A 21,162-nucleotide genomic window follows, 5' to 3' on the forward strand; every position below is an offset into this window, starting at 1 on the left:
TCCACAGAAGTCCAAGACAGGAATCTCATAGGGATTGAAAGATACTGTGATGTGCTCTTCAGTGACTGATGGATTATGTTGTCTATTAAAAAAAATAATGGTAGCAAAATTGAACAAGCCCCCAGGGCATGGAACAAACTGCAAAAATAAATACAAGGACAGCAACTAACAAATTTTAAAATACATAATCAATAAGGATGGATGGATATGGCAGGATTTTGAGATAAAACTGCATTTTCAACTATTTAAAAAATGTTTCCCATTTGGCAGAATCCCAAATAGGCTTTGCCAAGCACTTTTTCTTCTTATATTTTAAGTATGTATGTATTTCAAGGAAAATTTAATCCATATGTTCTTCTCTCATTTACACAATTTATCAAAATGTTGCTTTGAATGAGCCATTTAATGTCTAAGAAAACTGAAGAGCACTTCTTTTTTCCCACCAATACAGGTTTTTGGCTTTTTTTTTTTTTTTTTCCCTTCCTGAATTAAATATGTGTTTGATACTACATAAAAAGCTAATTGAAAAATATTCAATTCTGTTTTAATATTCAGAATCAAACAGAGTCTGATAAAATTCAAAATAGCAGAAAAGCATACGTTCCCCTACAGTACTATAATTTCAAGTTTTGAAAGCCTTCTTTCATTCACATGGTTTCTATAAATCAAAGCATGTTAGAATTAAAAGATACCTTAGAAATGACAATTTTTTTCTCTCACTTTAAAAACTAGGAAACTGAGTCCCAGTGAAGTTGAAGAATCTCCCAAAAACACAGAATTAATTTGTGGCAGAACCAAGGCATGTGTCTTCCCATTAGGATGGCTTCTTTGTGTTTTTTTATTTTAATTAGGATTTTATCTAAAACATATAAGAATGTTGACATAATACTAGATCATAAAAAAACAGAAGAACTCACTTCTGCACGAAATGTGCCTGCCTGCTTCCAAAAGACCAACACCTGCACAACAATTGGCAGGAAATCAAAAGTTCAACATCTGGAGTTGCCCCTGAAAATTTCAATGGCCCAAATCACCATGTGATCCTAATTGTACCTATCCTTTATTAGCCCCACAAGGGTAAGTGACAGACCTATTTTAAAAAAAAATTAAGTCCAGGTACTCTCAACTCTTTCCAGAAGATGCTATAGCAAAACAAGCTGATTGAGCTTTAACTGATAAGGATATTTCTCCCTCCTCTCCTGCTCCTCTTTCTTCTTCTTCTTCCCCTAAAGGGGATGGATCATTCTGGGCTACACAGAAATCTGATGATGGGCATAACATGCAGTCTGGAGGGTCTCAGTGAAGACATCAACCCATGGGGTAGGATCAAGGTCCTTCTTTGGTTTGACCTTTATTATCAGTGTCTTCAGGCAAGGAAAAAGGCACAGATGAGTGAAACACAGCTATCCCCAGGGAAATATAAAAAAGAATGGAAGACCATTGGAGCTTCCATTTGTCATGTCAGGAGGCAGTCATAAACTACGGACCACAAATCACACACTCACACACACACACACACACACACACACACACAAAACAAAACACCTTATAAGAATCTATAACCTTGTAACTTACCAGTGTTTATGTTACTTAATTTTGTAGCAGTAATTCCCAGCCAAACCCTATCTTTTAAAATGTGATAGGTGGGGCATATCATATATGAGTCTTCCAGGAGTAACAAAGAAAGAGAGAACTGGGAGACCTTTTGAGGAGGGCAAAACCAAAATCATGTAGTGCACAATAGCTCAATCACTTACCAGTTGTTTAATCTTGGGAATGTTTCTTAACCTCTCTTTGTCTCAGTTTCCTCTTATATAAAATAGAAAAAATAACTTTTACCTACTTCATAATGATTAGTGAAATAATACAGGTCGAGCACAGTGTTTGTATCTACTAAGAATTCAATAAAAATAATTGTGCTTGCACTATCATTTTTTCTTTTTACACTGAAATAGGAACACAGGCTGAATTCCTAAGACTTGTAGCAAACAGAAAAAGAAATCAGGAATATTATTTAAGATGCATAAGGAGCTCTGAGTCAAAGCAATCAAAAAAACTATTATGAATTTACTGAACTGTGATTCCAAACCCAACTACATACTTGAAATGAAAAAGCCAGGACTCATGTCATTGGTATATAGATTGTAACCCTACCTTCTTCTATCTGACCTTCAGCTGTAAAAAACACAACAGTGTATTCCAAGATTGAACCCAATGCAAAACACTCACAAGTGTCCTCAGAACTCTTGGTTTGAGAAAAGGTTACTTCAATTATGAACTTAGACATCACAGCTTTGCAGTGCAGAGCTCGAGTGAGGTGGATTTCTGTGTTACTTTTTCCCAGTGAATTGTTTCTCTTTTGATTGCAGTTTGCTTGGTTACACCAGCTGGTAAATGGATTGGAAAGCTTACTGTCTTGAGAAGTAGGAGGACTGTGATTACAGTTGGTTTTATAAGTGTCACTCTGAAGACAACATTCTATTTCTAGGGGGTTCTTGTCTATGTAAAAGTGAGGTTGAATTTGGTGATCACAAATGTCCCTACCACTCTAACATTTCATGGACCTATAACAGTATAATGATGAACTCATGAGACTGGCTTTTCTGGCCATATGACTCTATCATCTGAACTGATACATATAGCACCTTTCTTTGAAAGTTCTAGGCATCATATACAGAACAATTGAGAAAATAGAGAGGAATGTGGTGACTACAATGTGCGTTAGAGTTGGATCTGGATCCAAATATAGACACTTCCACTTTATCAGTGGCTCAATATTGAGCCAATTACTTAATTTCTCCTAATCTAAATTTGCTCAATCATGAACTATGGCTCGCTTTACTTATTTCATAGGATCGCTCAAGAATTAAAGAAGATAGCTACATCATGTGCCTGCTTCACAATAGATGCTCAGTAGAAGGGAGCTATTATTATATTGGGAGAAAAGGAAATAATGGAATCAAACATTTGAAAGAAGGTCTTACATTTTAGAGTGTCAAACTGCATTGTGCCTATAAATAATGTTTCCCATCCCCAGAATGTTGTTCTCATTTTTTGCCATGTAGTAAACTACTATCAGTAGAGATCCCGGAAGAAGCAATGTAACAGTGTTTGTTGAATGAATTAATGAAGTTGCTCCCTTGGCCAGAACTCTTGAGCTTTGCTGAATACTTGTACAATTTGTTAGAGTCAAATTACATCAGACACTTGACCACTGTGTTTATAGTGCCAGACACTTGGGGCCTGACGGACATAAACATATATGTATTAATGAGTAAATGAAATGTCTCATATTTAAATGATTAAAGACATATTATTTTTAAGTTTGCTCCTGACTGATGGGTCAGAAATAGCTGAAAAAAAAAAAAAAATGGTTTCATAAATGGGAGGAGGCACATGAGAATATGCCCAAAGAGGCGAATTCTGGGATGTGCATAGCAACAATGAACAAATGTCCTCCAAGGAGAAGGGCTTCAGAGATGGAAACTCCCCTCTTAATATAAAGGAGATGTTAATGTTGCAACCTGGGTAGTATCTTCAGATTTGGCCAAGAGCCATCTTGGAAACAGGGTCTGGTTGCTGGGATCTACCTCCTGAGATGAGACAAGGCAGGACCACTGCATTCAAGCTTTCAGTTGATGGAAGAAGTCAGGAACCAAGAGACTAGGGATCACTCTGTCACCTCTGAGACCTCTCCTTGGTTGTGATTTTTGTTGTTCTGGTCAGTCTCCAATGATGATTACTATTAAAATCTCTAAAATAATCTTTTAAAATAATGTGCATTCTGGAGTAGTGGTGGGAGAGTGCGTCACACTCTACAGCCAGACTTGAATGTGGGGAGAAAATCACAAAGGATGGAGGGGAGCAACCGTGGAAGAACAGAGGAAGCAGGCTGAGTCCCAAAGGCCTCTGTGAAGAAGAAAGGAGAAAATCTGGACCAGAGAAGGAATTCTGGGAATTCCAGGTACAGGGGAGGCTCAAGCAAGGAAATTGATGTCTCTGTTTACGAGTAATTTTTTTTTTCTCAAATCTTTCAATCTACTTAAAAATCTGTACTCTAGCACATAGTAATATTTTCTATGTGAAAAGCTTCAACTTTTTCACAGTGCTTCTGACAGAATTTATTTTCTGGGTTTGGAGAGTGCTGAGAAGTCCAGCCCACTAGGAAATAAATGCAACTTGATTATTTAACCAAACTTCCTGAATGGCTAATATATGAATTTATCTCCAATTCAAGAATGAACAGAACGTTGTCTTACCAAAAGTCATCATTTTCTGCTATCGAGAAGGGACTAGAAAGACTGGTGCTGAACCAATTTAGAGTCGCCAGCTGAAACCTGGAAATCAAACCAACAGAGAAGAAAAATAAATAAATAAAAACAAAATTTGGGAGCTTTGGGAAACAAGTGGTTTTGGGGAAAAGCTACTTTTCAAAGGTCTCCACCCGCCCCACGGCCACTCCCTTCTCTAGGACCTTTCCGCCTTTTCTCATTTCAGTTTTGAGTTAGGAATACTGGAACTGATCACTTTTCAGCCTCAATAAGTCCTTGCTAATTATTTTAACATTTCAGGTTCAGGAAACCCAAACCGAGTGTTTGTTAAGTGCTCTTTGCCTTGATTTGTATGCCCTCTTATATTTCAAGGGAAGTTGGGTCCATGTGTTTCTGATTCGTTTTTAGTTAACTCATCAAGACATTGTTTCATGAAGGCCATTTGATGTCCAAAGATTCTGCTGAACCTTTTGTTCGTTAAACCATAAAGCCAGGGAAGTAATATGCCGTTTATAACAAAAGAACAGAAGTAGGAGACCCAGGAACTAACTATCCTACCTCCATCCCGGACATGCTTTTGTGTAATGTTGACTCACTTTTCTAGATATCTCTGTGTTATCTGGTAGAGAGAACAATGTTTTATTCAAGGATTATAGAATTTTATAATAAAATATTATTTTAGAGAGTCTTAACTAAGAGTAAGGCATGTTACAAACCAATACCAAAATAGCTCTCTAGTTGAAAGAATGTGTTTTTGCCTGGTTTTGAGGTTGTTGTCATAGTGGTCCTGGCAAGGTACCACAACTCAGAATTAAAATTTCAAGTGGTGATTCAAATTTCAAATGTAATGTTTCCACCGGATAGCATAATCTTTACATGGATTTACACACTGGGAAAGTACTCTATTTCCTACTGGATTCCTATTGAACTGACTATCAAATCACCAATCTGTTTAACAATTTGCAGAAAGATAGGGGTAGATATATGCTATAGACAGATCTGACTGTTCTGACTCCAAGGCAGAGATTCTCATAATACTTTATTTTAGAGTATGGAATACTGAAGTCATAGTTCCTCTAAATATAATGGCAACAAATTAAGCAGATATCAACAATGAAATATATATTTTTTATTCCTTCATTTCAGCTTTCCACTAGGTTCATTATCCTGCTGTCAATTGCTGGCTTTCGGGTTCTCAGATGGCAACCCTGATCGTTTACCAAATCTCCAAGGGCATAACAGGATTCAAAAATCAGTTTTGACGGGGGGCCAATGACAGAAATCAAGGGAGTTCTCAATCAAAATGATAAGGAAATTGCAGAAAACATGTTCAGATGAACTAATAGGATCTGCCTCTCTGGCTTTTTGCATTGGTAGGGCACCTAGAAGAGAAAGTGTGACCATAGGCTGATGAAGACCTATGAAAATTAGTTTCCCCCCCTAAACCACTTGTTTCCCAAAGCTCACAAACTTTGCATTTATTTATTTTTCTCTTGATCGCTTGATCTCCAGGCAGTGGCCTGGTATCAGGCAAAGGACTCAGTCAAACTTGGCATAAGCACTGCTCAGAATAGACTGAGACATACAGGCAGAAAGTCAAGAGACATGCAGCCCCTCCTCTGGGCATCTCAGGAAGAGCAGTGGTTGGACAGGGTATGGCCTGATACACCAGGTGTGCAGCAGGAGAGGGACCCAGTCCTTCTTTACTTCTTATAGGGTTCCCAGGAAAGTGATAAGGGGAGCAAAACAGCTAAGTTTTCTTACTAGCTGCTCAGGGGCAGTATGTACCAGTGCTGCATATACCAGCTGCCTGGCACCAACATCCCTTGGAGACCTTGTAGCAAGTTGAGACTGGCTACTGTTTCTCCTGCTGAGGTGACAGGTAGTAACTGATCCCAGCTGGCTTCTACCAGGCAAGCTAGGACAGTTCACTGGAGAAGCCTCTGCAATTGGCAAGCTGTTTAGACCCATCAGGAGTGTACCGACTACTTGCCCAGGGAGTGGGATGGGGAAATCACAAAAGTTGTAATATCTGTATTTGATCCATGTCAAACAAACAAACAAAGAACAACAAAGAAAAAAACCCCACAAAAAACGCACAAAAAAATTGAGGGCCAGCCTTCTAGAAGTTCACAGTCTAGTGAATGAGGCCAGAATAGAAATAAGGACCATACAACATGGGAAAGATTTTATCGAGGTGTAAGAACCATCAGTAATATCACAAATGTGGTGATCAACCTTGGCGGTGGAAGGGAGGCTTCTTGGAAACCTTCCCAAGAAGTGTGTGCTCCTGATAAGAAGGCAGTCAATGGGTACGAGTGAGGGAGAGGCATTCTAAGCAGAGGGAACCACCCTACTCACAACCAAGCTGAACAGAGTTTGAAAGAATAAGACCTCCCCACACCCCACTGTTTTACACGTTCCGTAAGAGTCAAATCATAAGAAAAGAACCTAAAGTCCAACAGTGTCTAACAGTTCTCCAAATTTCACAATTAAGCAATGCCAGGTCTATTTAAAAAGCGAAGACTCTTTTAGAATCCTCTGAAGTCATGATCTACCCCCAAATGTTTGCTGTCCCCTTCTCCTAGCTGAGTGGCCTGGTCAGTGTCCTCTTTCAATTGGTCACTGAGCTGGGGCAATATTAGCTAGACTGCCCTTGCTAGTTGGCTTTCCCATCTTTTGGCCAGGGGTTGTTTCTGTCTACCCACAGAACCCAGAGCCCTAAGCATCCTGTACATCTTAAAAGGAATGTAGAAGTCTCTTCTGGTCAGGTCAAACAACTCAGGTCCTATAACAAATCTCAAAGCTCTGAAAATAAGACCTTCCTTCTTTCTAAGTTATATTGTATCTGTTTAAAATTGTTCCTGCTTCAGAATCTCAGAGGCATAACACTGGTGGGCTCACAGTGTCGTCTCCCAGATTCAGACCCTTCCTGTTCTCGGTCACAGAAAAGCTGATATACACTCTCCTTTATGGGCTTACATGGCATTACCCTAAAAATGCTACATGCTATTTGTATCAGGGATGCCTGCACACTCTAATCGTGTGCTAATCGACTTCCATAGTCACTTGGTAGCAGTTCTCCCTCTCCATCTCTCTTCTTCCCCAGCCAGACAGTGAATGAAGTAACTCTTGGTAGCTCGGAAAGGCTTTGAGTTCTGAAGTTCCGTATTCCTAACTCTCAAGCTGGCATGAGAGGCCCCTTGCTTTAGCTATTCAGTGATACATGTGAGAAATGGGATTAAACTTTGTAAGCACAAATAGATGTATTATGTGTAAATTGTAGCATGTTTCAAAAAACATGATACATTTAAATGGGTGAATCTGGCTGAGATGATAGATTAGTGAGAATGTGTATTTGTTGTCTATTGCTGTATAGCAAATCACCCCAAAACTTACTGGTATAGAATAATAATAACTACGTATTATCTTTTCTGTTTCTGTGATTCAGGAATTTGGGAGTGGTTCAGCTGGGAGGTTTTGAGTCTCCTGTAGTTACAAGCAAATGGTATCTGGGACTGAGGTCATTTTGAAGGTTTTTGCCCTCATATACCTGGTATACCAGCTGGGAAGACTCAAACAGCTGGTGCTGGGAGCAAATGGGGCTGTCTACTTGTTCTGTGCTTCATGGCAACTTCAGGGTATCTGAACTTTACATGGCAGCTCAGGCCCCCAAACGCACTTTTCCTAAGATACAAAGTCAGGAAGAAGATATATCATTGCTCCCAACCCAGCTGCAGAAGTGTCCTGGGATTGCTTCCCTCTCATTCTGTTTGGATCATTAATGCTGGCCCGTGTTTAAGGAGAAGGTAATTAGACTCCACCTTTTTCGTGCAGAGGTATCAAAGAATTCGTTGTTCTGTTTTAAAACAATCACAAAGGAAGTCAGGAAGAGGGAATGTCAACTGAAAAAGACAGATAACTAGCAATGTAGAAAAGCATGTCATAATTTCCATTGACATTTCTTTAAAATGTGCCATGAATCAAATTCAGACCTTTAGAAATTTCTCAAGATCATTTTTACCTTTTATCTAGTTTCTAATTTTTTGTTACGTAATTTTATTTTTAAAAATCACATCATTTTTCTTTTTAACTTGGCCAATTTCTGTTTTGCAACTTCTATATGGTAGGCATGTGCTAAACCATTGAGACACAGAAACCAGTTTATGTAGTTCATGTTTTTAAGGAGTTCACAGTCAAAATTACAATTCCTTGTGACAAAGGCAACATGAGAAGCATAGACAAGGCGTAGAGATGGAATAGATATGGGAAAGAAACATAACCTGATAAAATATATATTTTCATTCTACTTCACACCTTAAAATGAGACTTTCAATTACACCTATTTTAAATGTGCCACAACCATATTGTTAATATTCATTTGGAAAGTATTCCCTAGGGTAGTTCTTTAGTGATAAAGGCAGAGATTATCTGAGATTAAAACACAAAGATCTATGCATAAGAACCTCATCTAGGAATAGATTACTGAGGTATCATTTGGTCCAACCCCATGCATCCAAGTGGATCTCAGATCAGCCCAAATCTATGGAAATCTCCCCTATTGAGACAGGTTAGTTAACACGTCATTAGATAGACAGGACCGTCCCTGGTGGAATAAACAAAAAAACAGCCATATCCTGAAACTTCAGGTTCTGGAATGTCTCCTTCACTTCAGGACAAAGACATGAGACCGGCCTGAGGTTAATACATCATGTCAAATCCCTTATGGCCAGACAAAGGAGCAGATCTGGTAGATAGGGTGGGTTAGTTCATTAATCCCTTCAGGATGGGCAAACAGGACAAACTTGATGAATTCAATTAGAAGGCTCCAGCCCCCTTCCCCAACCAGGCAAGGGAAGGTAAGAGCTTTTGCCTCAGTAACTGGGCACCCCTTCCCGCTCAGGAGCTCTAACCCTTTGCTTTCAATAAACTATCTTCTTTTACAACTCCTTGCCTCTCCTGTGTCCGTGTTTCCATTCTTCGACTTCATGAGACACGATCCCGGCCCACACCTAGAAACTGCCAGCAGATCCAACATCATTTATATCACTACTATTTTCAAGACAGTGCTAATAGGAATAGCTCTAACATTTCATATGGCAAAAGATATTTACTACGCTGTAGAAGATCCTGATACACTATCAGGTATGAAAACCTTAGGAGGAAGCATGTGCAGAAAGAGGCGGGCATAGGACAGCACTTTCAAAGAAAGAAGAAAATCACTGAGGAGACAGAAGACTGGTAGAGAGTTAGGAAAATAGAGAGGACAGTATCCAGACAGTATTATGTCATGATAGCCCAAGAGGGGAGAATTTTCTTAAGGAAAGGGGAGACAATTGAACTATGTAGGTCAAGAAGAATAAAGGCTGAGATTGGTGCTGTACACACCTCAAGGCAGTACAAGGAAGTCATTGGTGAACTTCACGTCACAGTTTGTCAGGTGGTGGAGAAGCAGCTCAGGTTGTCCCAGATGACTCAGCACTCTATTACACATAGGCAGCCCTTGAGGACTACTAGATGGCGTCCAATTCCTCAATGCAATTCAATAACTATGCCTTTGGGCCTGCACTGTGTTTCTGGCCACTTTCAGTGGCTGCACACTCCCCACAAAAGACTAAATTCATTGGTCCATTATTCTTTGCTTTCCAATACCATTTAGCCTGGTTTATCAACTATGTGCCCTCACATGCACACTTTCTCTTTTTTTCCCCCAAATATAATTATGTTTAAACAAATCTCATGCTTAAGTTTTTATTTCTCTCTTGCTGCCAGAGAAAAAGTCCAAAGAGGCTAATTCAAAGATTCACTATTGGTCAGGATGTGTTCTAGGAAAAGAGAATGTTTAAATAAGAAATTTTAGGCAGAATTCAGGAAAATAAAATAATCAATCTGGTTAAAGAACATTAGCTGAGGGGGTGAGGAGCTGATTTCCCAGAAGAGCTCTTAATTGCATTAAAGTTCATCAGAAAATTGCTTAAGCATTTATCAGGAATGCTAATTTCTTTCCAGAAGAGAGTTGGTTGTGAACTGTCTCACAAAGCAAGCATTACCACAGGCCAAGTTTGGGACCATTTTCTCTCCCATTTCCCACTTTCCTATGAACACTTCATGCTTTTGCAACATGTGCCTGCAGGACCACCCCCACCTCCGATTCCCTGTCACTTCTGGTTGCTTCACGCCGAGATCAAATGTGCTCTACTCCTAATATTGGTGTGTTTTTTTTTTTTCTAGAGTTCTTTTATTGTACCTCTCTTACTTTTTATTGTTTTATTTATATCTCCTATTTTACCTATAAGAAAATGAATCTTTTCCTCTGTGTATACTCATTAATATTCACTAAAGGTGGAATAATAAGTATATATAAACTAACTCCATAGTACATGAGATGTTTTGTAATGCAGTCTTCAATATATTGTACTTTAAGGAAATATTTCACAATCTAAATTAATTCTTGCATTAGTCAGATTAGATTCAGTGGTAATTGAAAACCACTACTACAGTGTTTTAAATGAAAATTAATTTCTCTCTCTACAGTGGCAATCTGGAGGTTAGCAGACCAGAGCTGGGATAGTGATTCCAGGTCTTTCCATCTTGTTGCTCCATCATCCCTTGTGTGGCTTCTTCCTCACGGTTCAAGATGGATGCTTGATCTTTAGCCATCACATCCTTATTCCTGCCAGCAGGAAGGAGAAAGGGAGAATGGCATGCCCCTTCTTTGTAAGGGCACCTTTCAGAAGGTGCATACAAAATTGTTGGAGTGGTGAATGCATGGAGAAGCTAAAGCGTATCTGAGTACATCCCATTAGTTATAACTTAGTTCCTTACAGCACCAGTAGTAAGGGAAACTGAGGAATGTACACAATTTAAAAATCATGGGTTCTGCTACTAAGGAGGAAGCTAGAAGAAATATTGAGGGAGACCTAGAAGTCTGTCCTTCTATAGCCTATTTTAATGGTTACCAAACCTCATTGGTCAGGAAATTCCTATTAACTTAACCTGTTTTCCCACACTCTAGTGTATTTATTCCTCTAGAGTTCTCAGTAAATATTAAGAGACTCAATTTTTTAATGTAGCAAAATATCAGTTCCAAACTCTGGAAAAATTTATATTATATTATATATTATTCATTTAATATATACATATATAATAAAAATTGGGAGGACCACATTTATATAAAATATCATGGTTTCCAACTTTTTGTTCATGCATCAAAATCAATAAATTTTAACCCCTGCAATATACCAGGGGTGCCAAAAAAAGGTATACACATGATTTATATTCATCTTTTGTTATCAGTATATATTAAATGTTACAATTGTAATAGTTATTTTTTCCTTTCTTAAAATACGTATACATTTTTTTGGCATCCTCTGTATTTACACTTATCTATGAGTATATTTTATAAATGTACTACTAATTATATATATTATAAAACATGCACAAAAGTTTAAATCAAAGAGATAAGAAAAGAATATAAATAAAAGTTCTAATATTTTCTTCCTTCACACCAACGGACTTTTTAAGCAAACACCAGTTTAACAGATGTTAAATACCTTGACTTATGTGCTTCAGCTATCACACACATCATCATTTCAATTGAGAATTGAACCAAAACCTAACAGAGAAGACTAGGACAAAATGCTAACAAGATGGGTTGTTATATTGTTATGTCCCACATGGAAAAGAAATAACAATTGTCGAAACTCCCACATTTTGGGTCTGACAAACAAATTAAGCGTCTCGACAAAACGTCTGCATTGAAAAACCCATTTGGGCTTTTTCACAACATAGTTGAATTTGTAAAAGAGTTTAATGTCTTCTTGTTTATGAAGTTTTAATTTTCCTACGATTGGGTTACTCAGATGGAATAAACAAGGAGCACCACTGATCTGATCATTGTGGCCGTGAATTACAGGGCCCTGGAGAAGCACGCCGAGGTACTCTGGAGTCTCGATTTCAATGTGCAGTGTGTGTGCTATGGAGGCTCCAATGTGCATGCAGACTTTAAAGCTTTTCAAATGAAGGGATAGCTGAAGTTGCTGGTCCAGTCATGTTGCATTTCCCTAAGGGCAAAACCCCAAATTGACAGCCCTCACTTTGTGTTCCGGAAGAAAACTGAGTAATCAGGACCAAGCAGACGCCTGCCACGTAGCTACTCGCCGATATCAATTACTTAGCTTAATTATCTTGACAAAGTATACTATTCATTGAAATCTTTTATTTTCTAGAACAGAAAAGCGCTAGGGACTGCAGGAAAAGGTGATCATGCCATCCTGGAACTGCTAACATCTAAGATGGAGACTTTTGATCAGACGTAGGCATGTACCCAATGTCTTAAGAATAAAAACACTTGAAAACCCACTTAGAGAAAGTTCAAATATGGCTTTATGAAGAAAGACTCTGAAAGAAAACGTAGCTTAATAGAGATGGGGGCTCTAAGAATGAAATTCTGATCACATTATGATGAATAAATGCAAATATAAAGACATTAGTAAGACTGCCCAGAAACTCTCTGATGAGTTTAGATTTTGAAAGGATACATATAGAAAGGCAAGGAAGGTCATATAGCCAAGGACACAAATTGTGAAATATATAAGAAAATTGTCAGAATCAATGTGCTGATAAGCCAAAGCTTACAAAAGTGACAAAGGCAATAAAACCCATCATTCCAACTCTATTTAGATCACAGATGTGAACAAGAAAGTAAAATGTCCAATACTGGAGATGACGGTATAATGCTAGTAGAAGAGAGACGTATTTCAATCAAGGAAAATTATCTTCAAGACTTAAAAACTCCAGCATGGGTTAAAAGGGTACATGAATTTTCAGGAAGAATGAGCTGTTAAAATGAATCCTACACTTCATCTCCAGAAGACGTGCACCCCAGGATTTTAAGGGAACTTGTAGACATAATTGTGAGGTGACTTGGGGTAATAATTGGAATCAAGGAGACTCTGAGATAAGCAAGGAGACTAGGACAAAACAGACTCACTTTGGATTTTCAGAAGGTGAGTGATACAAGGTTTGAGAGCAGATTCTGGAAACAAGAAATAAGTAGACATGATGTTGTTATCTTGCAAAATTCCAGAAAGCGACTATTAAGCAGGTGGGTCTGTTGACCATAAAAAACAAAATGCTAGTCAGTAGGATCTATCTACTCTGTCTTCATAATGAAATCCACTCTAAATGGGGCTTCATTCTCTTTTTAGTAAGGTAAACAGATGAGCAGGTAATGCACACATACCATAAACATGGTACAGAGGAACTCCAGTAAGATAGTTTCTTTAAATACCAATGTGAGAAGCAATCTTTAAAGGTATGCCACAAGGGGTTTTTCCTTTTTAAAAAATAATTTTATATATATTTAAAGATTTTATTGGGGAAGGGGAACAGTGTGTTTTCCAGGACTCTATTGGAGAACAGTGTGTTTTTCCAGGGCCCATCAGCTCCAGCTCCAAGTCAAGTCGCTGTCCTTCAATCTTAGTTGTGGAGGCCGCAACTCAGCTCCAAGTCCAGTCACCATTTTCAACCTACTGTGTTTCCTCGAAAATAAGACCTCACCGGAAAATAAGACCTCACTGGAAAATCGTTTTTCAGGATGACATCCCCGGAACATAAGACCTAATGTATCTTTTGGAGCAAAAATTAATAATAAGACCAGGTCTTATTTTCGGGGAAACATGGTAGTTGCAGAGGGTGCAGCCCAGCATCCCATGTGGGAGTTGAACCTGCAACCTTGTTGTTAAGAGCACACGCTTTAACCAACTGAGCCATCCAGCCGCCCAAGTGATATTTCGTAAAGCATGTGGACACACAGTATTTCCTTGATTTTAAAATGTAATTCATTATGTGGTAATACATCAATTTAAAAACATCTTCTTGGGTGGAGACAGGAATTATAATTTATCCTAATTTAAGAAGCACTAAGATATGAAAAATGTAACCTGGAATTGAGGATACACATACACACAAACACACATATCTGCAGAATTAAAATCACACATTTTATCCACTTCGCATTTGATTACAGCCTTTGACTTCTTGTCATTAAAAACTATAATTTCTAGTGAATACATTATAATTTATTTATTATTCTATTATTCTGAAATTTTTAAATTGTTTTTTATAAATAATTTTACAATGTATTTTTCAGAAATACATATCTGCAGTTCTGATTATTTCCTTAGGGAACATTTTCAGAAGTGGAATTATTGAGTAAAAAGATGTTTTAAAGATTCTTGATATATAATACCAAACTACTTTGCAGAAAGTTTGCACAAATTTACATTACCACTGGCAGTGGTTTGAGAAAGAACCCATTTTACCACCACTCAAAATTGTCTTTCCTTTTTAAACTCTTTGTTGATTTGGTAGGCCAAAACACACTAATCTCAAATCTTCTTTTAATTTAATCTGAATTTCATTGACTACAGTGACATTGAATATTTTTCCATATAAACATTACTATTTGTGTTTCTTCTGTGAATTTTCTGTCCTTATCTTTTACTAATTTTTCTAATGGAAGTTTATTATTTTTCTTGTCAATTATTGTGTGGTCTTTAAATATCAAAGACATTAACCATTTTCTGTTCTATTGTTGTATTGTTTTATGTTTTATATTAAACATTTGTGTCATTTTGTTTAAAATCTGCCTATTTTTTCTTTATCTTTTCTTAAACATATCCTAAAGAACGTATGCTTTTGCATTGGAAAGCTTACAAAATTTACTTCAATTATTGTATCTGATATTTGACCTTACCTCTAGTATTTTGTTTATTCCTTTTGTTTTGGGGTAATGTCTTGTTGTTTATTTTGTGTGTGCCTGTGTTTTGCTCTATGATTGGTGTTTTGATTGTTTTTATCTTCCATAGTGATTTAAAACACAGACATCCTATTTTTCTATTGTACTTGTGATTGCTGATAAGTTTTTCAAATCATATGTGAATCTATATTTCAAAAAGTATCAAATTCATGAATGAAACAAAACCTTTGATTCTTTTTATGGAATATTAGGAATTGGGTATGTTTATACTCTCCCCTTCCCTTCCCCCATTCACTTTTTGGCCTTTATTGATAGAATCTGGGATTTAGATCCAGATCATTACTACTAAATAATTACTTTTCCATTTATAATCTTTAAAATAAGTTTTATATTTCCTTTCAAAGGAATGATTTTATTTTTGCATTTAATTTTATATGAGTGTAACACTAATTATTTTGATTTGAATGTACATTTATTTTATTTCATTGCTTACACTCACCAGCAGTCCTTTTATATTAGAACTTTAATGTTTCTGGGTCCTTGGTATTTTATGTGTATCTCAGACAGCTAGAGTTTGAAAGTCCAGAACAACAGATCGACCAGATGAAACTTAACAATGAAAGTAGAAAAGTAAGAATGGAGTGGTCCTCGTTCGGCAATAATTGTAATGAAAAAGACCAGAAGATTTGAGTTGCTATAATCTCAAAATGAGCAAACCATGTAATGTGATGGTTTAAAAAGCTAATGCAAATATAATTGTCATGCTAATAAGCATAAATTATAGGACAAAATGGTAGTAATTCCACTCTACTAGGTATAAGCCAGACAGCCTTTGGCTATTCAGGTCAGTTCCAAGCCATCCTAACGTTTAAAACCTGGCAAGCATCCAGAAAGGCAACTAAGAGAGAGGAGTCTAAAAATCACGTCATATAAAGAGTGATTGAAGGAACTGGGGCTTAAACCAGGAAAAATGATATTTAGGAGCTATGTGGTAGTCACGTATTTGAAGGGCTGTAATAGATAAGAAAGACTCGTTTCTCCTAGAAGCAGATGAGTGGAGTTTCAGAGGATGTAGAAGATTTTGACACAATGGGAGGAAATTTCTAAAAGTTAGAGCTGTCCAAAATTGACATGTGCTGCCTCATGCAATACCATGCTTTCCCATCCCCTTGGCGAGTGGATGGCATCTGTTGAAGCGGGTACATGACCTATATTACACGGGCAAAGAAATGGTTAATTAGAAATGTACTTGGGGCAAATATATTACTGTGTGTGATCTCCCAGCTTTCCCCTCCTTGCTACACAACCTCTTCCCTCCCTCTCCTGCAAAACCTCTGCTAAAGAGAGCTTTGCTTTCCCCTGATCATTCTCTTCTCTGTTTCATCTTTAAGGAGTGTTCTCCTTTTGCCAGGCAAGTTTCTGGGCTTATTGTATAGAGATGGGGGTCTGGAAAAATAGAAGAAGAGTGGGACACACTCGCACTTGCTGGCTCAGTTTCTAGAATCACTTGGTTATTGAGAACATAGGAAAACTGTGATTAATATTTTTAAAATTGTCTCTTGATACTTTTAAAAAGTTAAAGGGATGAAATGCTGTGGGAAAGAGAGGTAGAAAAGCCAAGCTTTCTCTCTGAATGTTTGCAGGGTTTGGAGTGTGAGAAGCTCTAAATAGCTGCATGACATGAGACAGCAGGAGAGAAGAAAAAAGGGGATATGAACAAATTCAGAAGTAGTCACAGGCTACTGTCCTGAAATAGAGAAGCATATTCCCTAGCATGGGACAAGAGCGTCGTGGAATCAACAAAAGATAAGGAGAACAAAGAAGAGTTTCTGGATCCTATTTACATGGGCAAAAGTCACAAGACTTTTAGTGATGAGGAACTAGAATTTTAAATCAGATTCCTTCTCCCACTTTAAATATTATGCAAATTGTTATGAATACTTGTGCTGGTGTTATACATGTGGTAAAATCTGTAGGGTTGTCATTCCATAGTGTGGATCCCTTCATTCTCTATTAACCATTCTTTGCTTCCATAAAGTCTAACTGAACTCGTGTGTGTGTGTGTGTGTGTGACTTCCCTACACACACAAAAAGCAAACATTTTATTCCTCAAAGAGGGCAAAATGGGGAAAGCAATACCCCTTTCAAATGCTATTGTTGGGTGTTGTGGTGGTTAGTTTTATGTGTCAACTTGGCTGGGATATGGTACCCAGATATGTGGTCAAATATTATTCTGGATCCTTCTGAGAGGGTGTTCTTGGATAAGTTTCACATATAAAACAGTGCACTTTGAGTAAAGCAGATTGCCCTCCATAATGTAGGTCAGCCTCATCCAATCAGTTGAGGGCCTGCATAGAACAATAAACAAACTGGCCACCCCTGGGAAGGAGGAAATTCTGCCAGCAGACAGCCCTCAGACTTGAACTGCAACACTCGCTCTTCCTTGGTCTCCATACTGCTGGCTCACCCTGCTGATTTTGGACTTACTGGCCTCCATCGTCGCGTGAGCCAATTCTTTAAAATAAAGCTCTTTCTGTATACATACACATCCCTTTGGTTCTGTTACTCTGGAGAACCTTGACAAATGCAGGTGTGCTACACACTGTTGGTATAAAAAGACATTCTGCATTTAGAAGGTTATCAGACTACGCTATCCCAAAACTGACCCCACTGTAAGATTTTACATACGTCTACCAGGCCCATGATTCCACATAGAATTATACTGTATTGTTTAACATACATACTGTTTGTATGGACAAGTTTGTAACTAACCAAGACTTTCAAAATATCTTAATCTATTTACAAATTGTGCAACTAGGCAAAATTATGCAGGAAGACGTTGTGTAACTGAGTGATGATAATCCTGGCATATATGTATATTAGCAAAAAAATGTGAGTAAATTCTTCAGAAAAAAAACCCAAAAAACCAGGTGGCATGTAATAGATTTCTCATAGTCCTGTGCAGAAGTTTCACTAAGAGAACACCTATCTAAAGTGGATTATTAGTCATCAAACGCTACAGTGATAATTCTTCTGTACGAAGCATTTTGTATGTTGTTTTCAGAACAGAGAAGATTCTCTAGCCTCCAGAAATCTATATTCAAGACAGATTATTCAATGAATGGCATCATTTGGGTACCCAATTACAAAATTATAAGAAGATACATTTTTTTCAAAGACAGAAAACTGCCTTCATCTCTCACTATACAACTCCATTTAAATCTGAAGTTTTGCACACAAAACTACAAGAGCTTTTAAGACTTAGATTTGATTCATCATAATCTTTTCCAGAAAGGATGATTTTTCAGTTTCTTCCAAGTTAAAACAGCAATACAGTGCCATTCCATAAAAAGCATAATGACATTATATAAATTGGGAATAATATAATTTAAAATAGCGTTTGTATTTGGATGAAGTTGCCAAAATAAAGAGTGGAGAAGAACAAATGACTGTAATGAACCATAATGCATACGAAAGGGCTTTGGCTTACTGCTTACACATGCTAGGAAGTCAACAAATGTTAGAATCCTTCCTTGCTACTCAAATATTCACATTTCCAAGTAAATCCAAGTTCAAATTGTGTGTCACTCAGATATATAATTGTGTGTATATTAAAATTTAAATTTTGTACAGCTTTCATAGGCTTGTTTTTAATATTACAGTGATAATTTCAGCTGATTGAGACGTCCATGTAAGTGAGAAGTTGGCCGGTGGCCTGAAAGATCCTATCTAACTCTGGCACTCTTGAACTTGCCTCTAAGAGTCTGCAATTGGCTGACGAAGGATGGAGAAGCTTATTCACTTTCCTGACAGTATTTCCTTTTGATCCTAAAGGTATTTTTGCATTCACAAACCCGTAGGGTAATCCTGGCTGAGGAATTAAGACTAATTCCCTGTGGAAATCATAATCCTCCATCATTTTTTAAAGTGTATTTTCTCTTCCTTATGATTTTCTTTCCTTTTAAAAATTAAAAAAAAAAAAAAATTATTCCCATTCCCCCTCCACTTTGGCAACCATCAGTTTGTTCTCTATATCTATGAGTCTGTTTCTGTTTTGTTTTGTTTATTCATTTTTTTTTTAGATTCCACATATAAATGAAATCATACGTATTTGTCTTTCTCTGGCTTATTTGACTTAGGACCCCCTAGGTCCATCCATGCAAATGTCAAGATTTCATTGCTTTTATTGCTGAATAATATTCCGCAATATTCATTTTTATTGCTGAATAATATGTGTCATATCTTCTTTATCCAATCATCTGTTGATGGACACCTAGCTTGATTCCATATCTTGGCTATTAGTAGTAATGTTGCAATGAACATAGGGACACGTGTATCTTTTCAAATTAGTGTTTTTTCTTCAGATAAATATCCCAAAGTGGAAATGCTGGATTGTATGGAAGCTCTATTTTTAATATTTTGAGGAACCTCCATACTATTTTCCATAGTGGCTGCACTCATTTACAATCCCATCATCAGTGTACGTATGAGTTTCATTTGTTGATTTATTAATTATTCTGACAGGTGAGAGGTGATATCTCATTCTGGTTTTTATTTGCATTTCTCTGATGATTAGTGATGTTGAGCATCTTTTCATATGCCTATTGGCCATCTGGATGTTCTTCTTGGAAAAATATCTGTTCAGGTCCTCTGCCCATTTTCAAATTGGATTTTTTTTTTGTACTAACTTGTATGAGTTCCTTATATATTTTAGATATTAACCCTTTATCAGATATATCATTTGTGAGTATCTTCTCCCATTTAGTAGGTTGCCTTGGTATTTTGTTGATGCTTTCCTGTACTGTACAAAACTTTTTTAGCTGATGTACTCCCATTTGTTTATTTTTTCTTTCATTTTCTTTGCCCGAAGAGATATATCCAAGAAGATATTGCTATGACCGATGTCAAAGAGTTTACTGCCTGTGTTTTCTTCTGGGAGTTTTATGGTTTTAGGTCTTAAATCCATTGTCTTTAATCCATTTTGAGTCTATTTTTTGTGTACGATCTAAGAAAGTTGTCCAAGTTCATTTTTTTTTGCATGTATCTGTCCAGTTTTGTCCCAGAGCTCACATTGTCTGTAGCAGTTTGCCCAGGGTTATGTGTTGGTGAGCAGTCCTGATGTTTGAAAATGAGGATTGAGAAATGTTCAGTTTGTGCATCTGATGGTCTATCTGTTCTCTCTTGTAGGTGCCCAGACGACCAAGCTCTGTGCCCACTGTAACGGTCATTACAATCCGCAGTATAGAGCTAGTGGTACCATCAGGTAATTAGAATTAGAGTGATGATTGATAACTGTCTCTGAAGTTGTTACCACTTCCAAAGAATTAAACTACATTTATACTTTCAGTAATGATCGCCCATGCCAAATTGTTCCCATATGGACCCAAACATTGCAATTTTAGGCTGGATTCACACGATAACAGTGATTACTTAATTATTCTACTGTGAGCAGAGCCGTTTTCAAAAGAAACAACTTTCACAACTCATTAGACAAATCTTCGGTCAGCTGTAGATATTACTACCCAATACCTTGAAGATGGAGGTGGAATTGTGATGCAGAAAATATTACTGAAGACAGACGGTGCTGTAGCTACCATACTTGTCAGAGATATGGCACTTCAAGTTCCCCATCTTTTTAATGCAGCAGTTATATTTTAAACTCACCTCAAGGATGTAACCTGAAATAAGGTATGCACACACATGTACTACATCAACAGCATGTTTTACTAAATTCTGTGCACCTTCAAAGAAAGAATCTGAAGATATTGTTTGGGATATGGCTTATACAGTACTGCCACAGACTCAGGCATGCTCAGCGGACCCCTTAGTTAATACCTGCAATTTCTAAATCCTCTGGATCAATTGCCCACAATGTAGAATAAGAACATTGTTATTGAGTTTCAGATTAGGTATCGATTTAGTTGGCAGCGGGAGGGAGGAGTTAGGGGGAGGGCAGTTTTTACAGTATATTCAAGTCGCTTATAATCTTGAAGCAACCTCACTTTAATGCCTGAGGATGCTTACAATTTCATTCTAAAAATTATTGATTTAGTAAAGAACAACTTTTGAGAAAATGTATATACTTTTTAAAAGTGTGGCAAGAAGACAACCTAGGAACAGATTTAAACT

General features: G+C 37.3%; 1 long non-coding RNA gene across 1 annotated transcript in view; it reads right to left on the reverse strand.

The window, feature by feature from the left end:
- Positions 1–4,270: 4,270 nt before the first annotated feature.
- The window catches only part of LOC141568043 (uncharacterized), a 30,875-nt gene continuing 13,983 nt past the window's right edge, over positions 4,271–21,162 (reverse strand). The window contains exon 4 of the long non-coding RNA XR_012491065.2: positions 4,271–4,337. This is a non-coding gene — a long non-coding RNA (uncharacterized LOC141568043). The remainder of the gene's footprint in view (positions 4,338–21,162) is intronic.

The sequence above is a fragment of the Rhinolophus sinicus genome, chromosome 17, assembly GCF_057876585.1.
Source record: "Rhinolophus sinicus isolate RSI-liver-muscle chromosome 17, RSI-T2T, whole genome shotgun sequence".
In the NCBI taxonomy this organism is placed as follows: domain Eukaryota; kingdom Metazoa; phylum Chordata; class Mammalia; order Chiroptera; family Rhinolophidae; genus Rhinolophus; species Rhinolophus sinicus.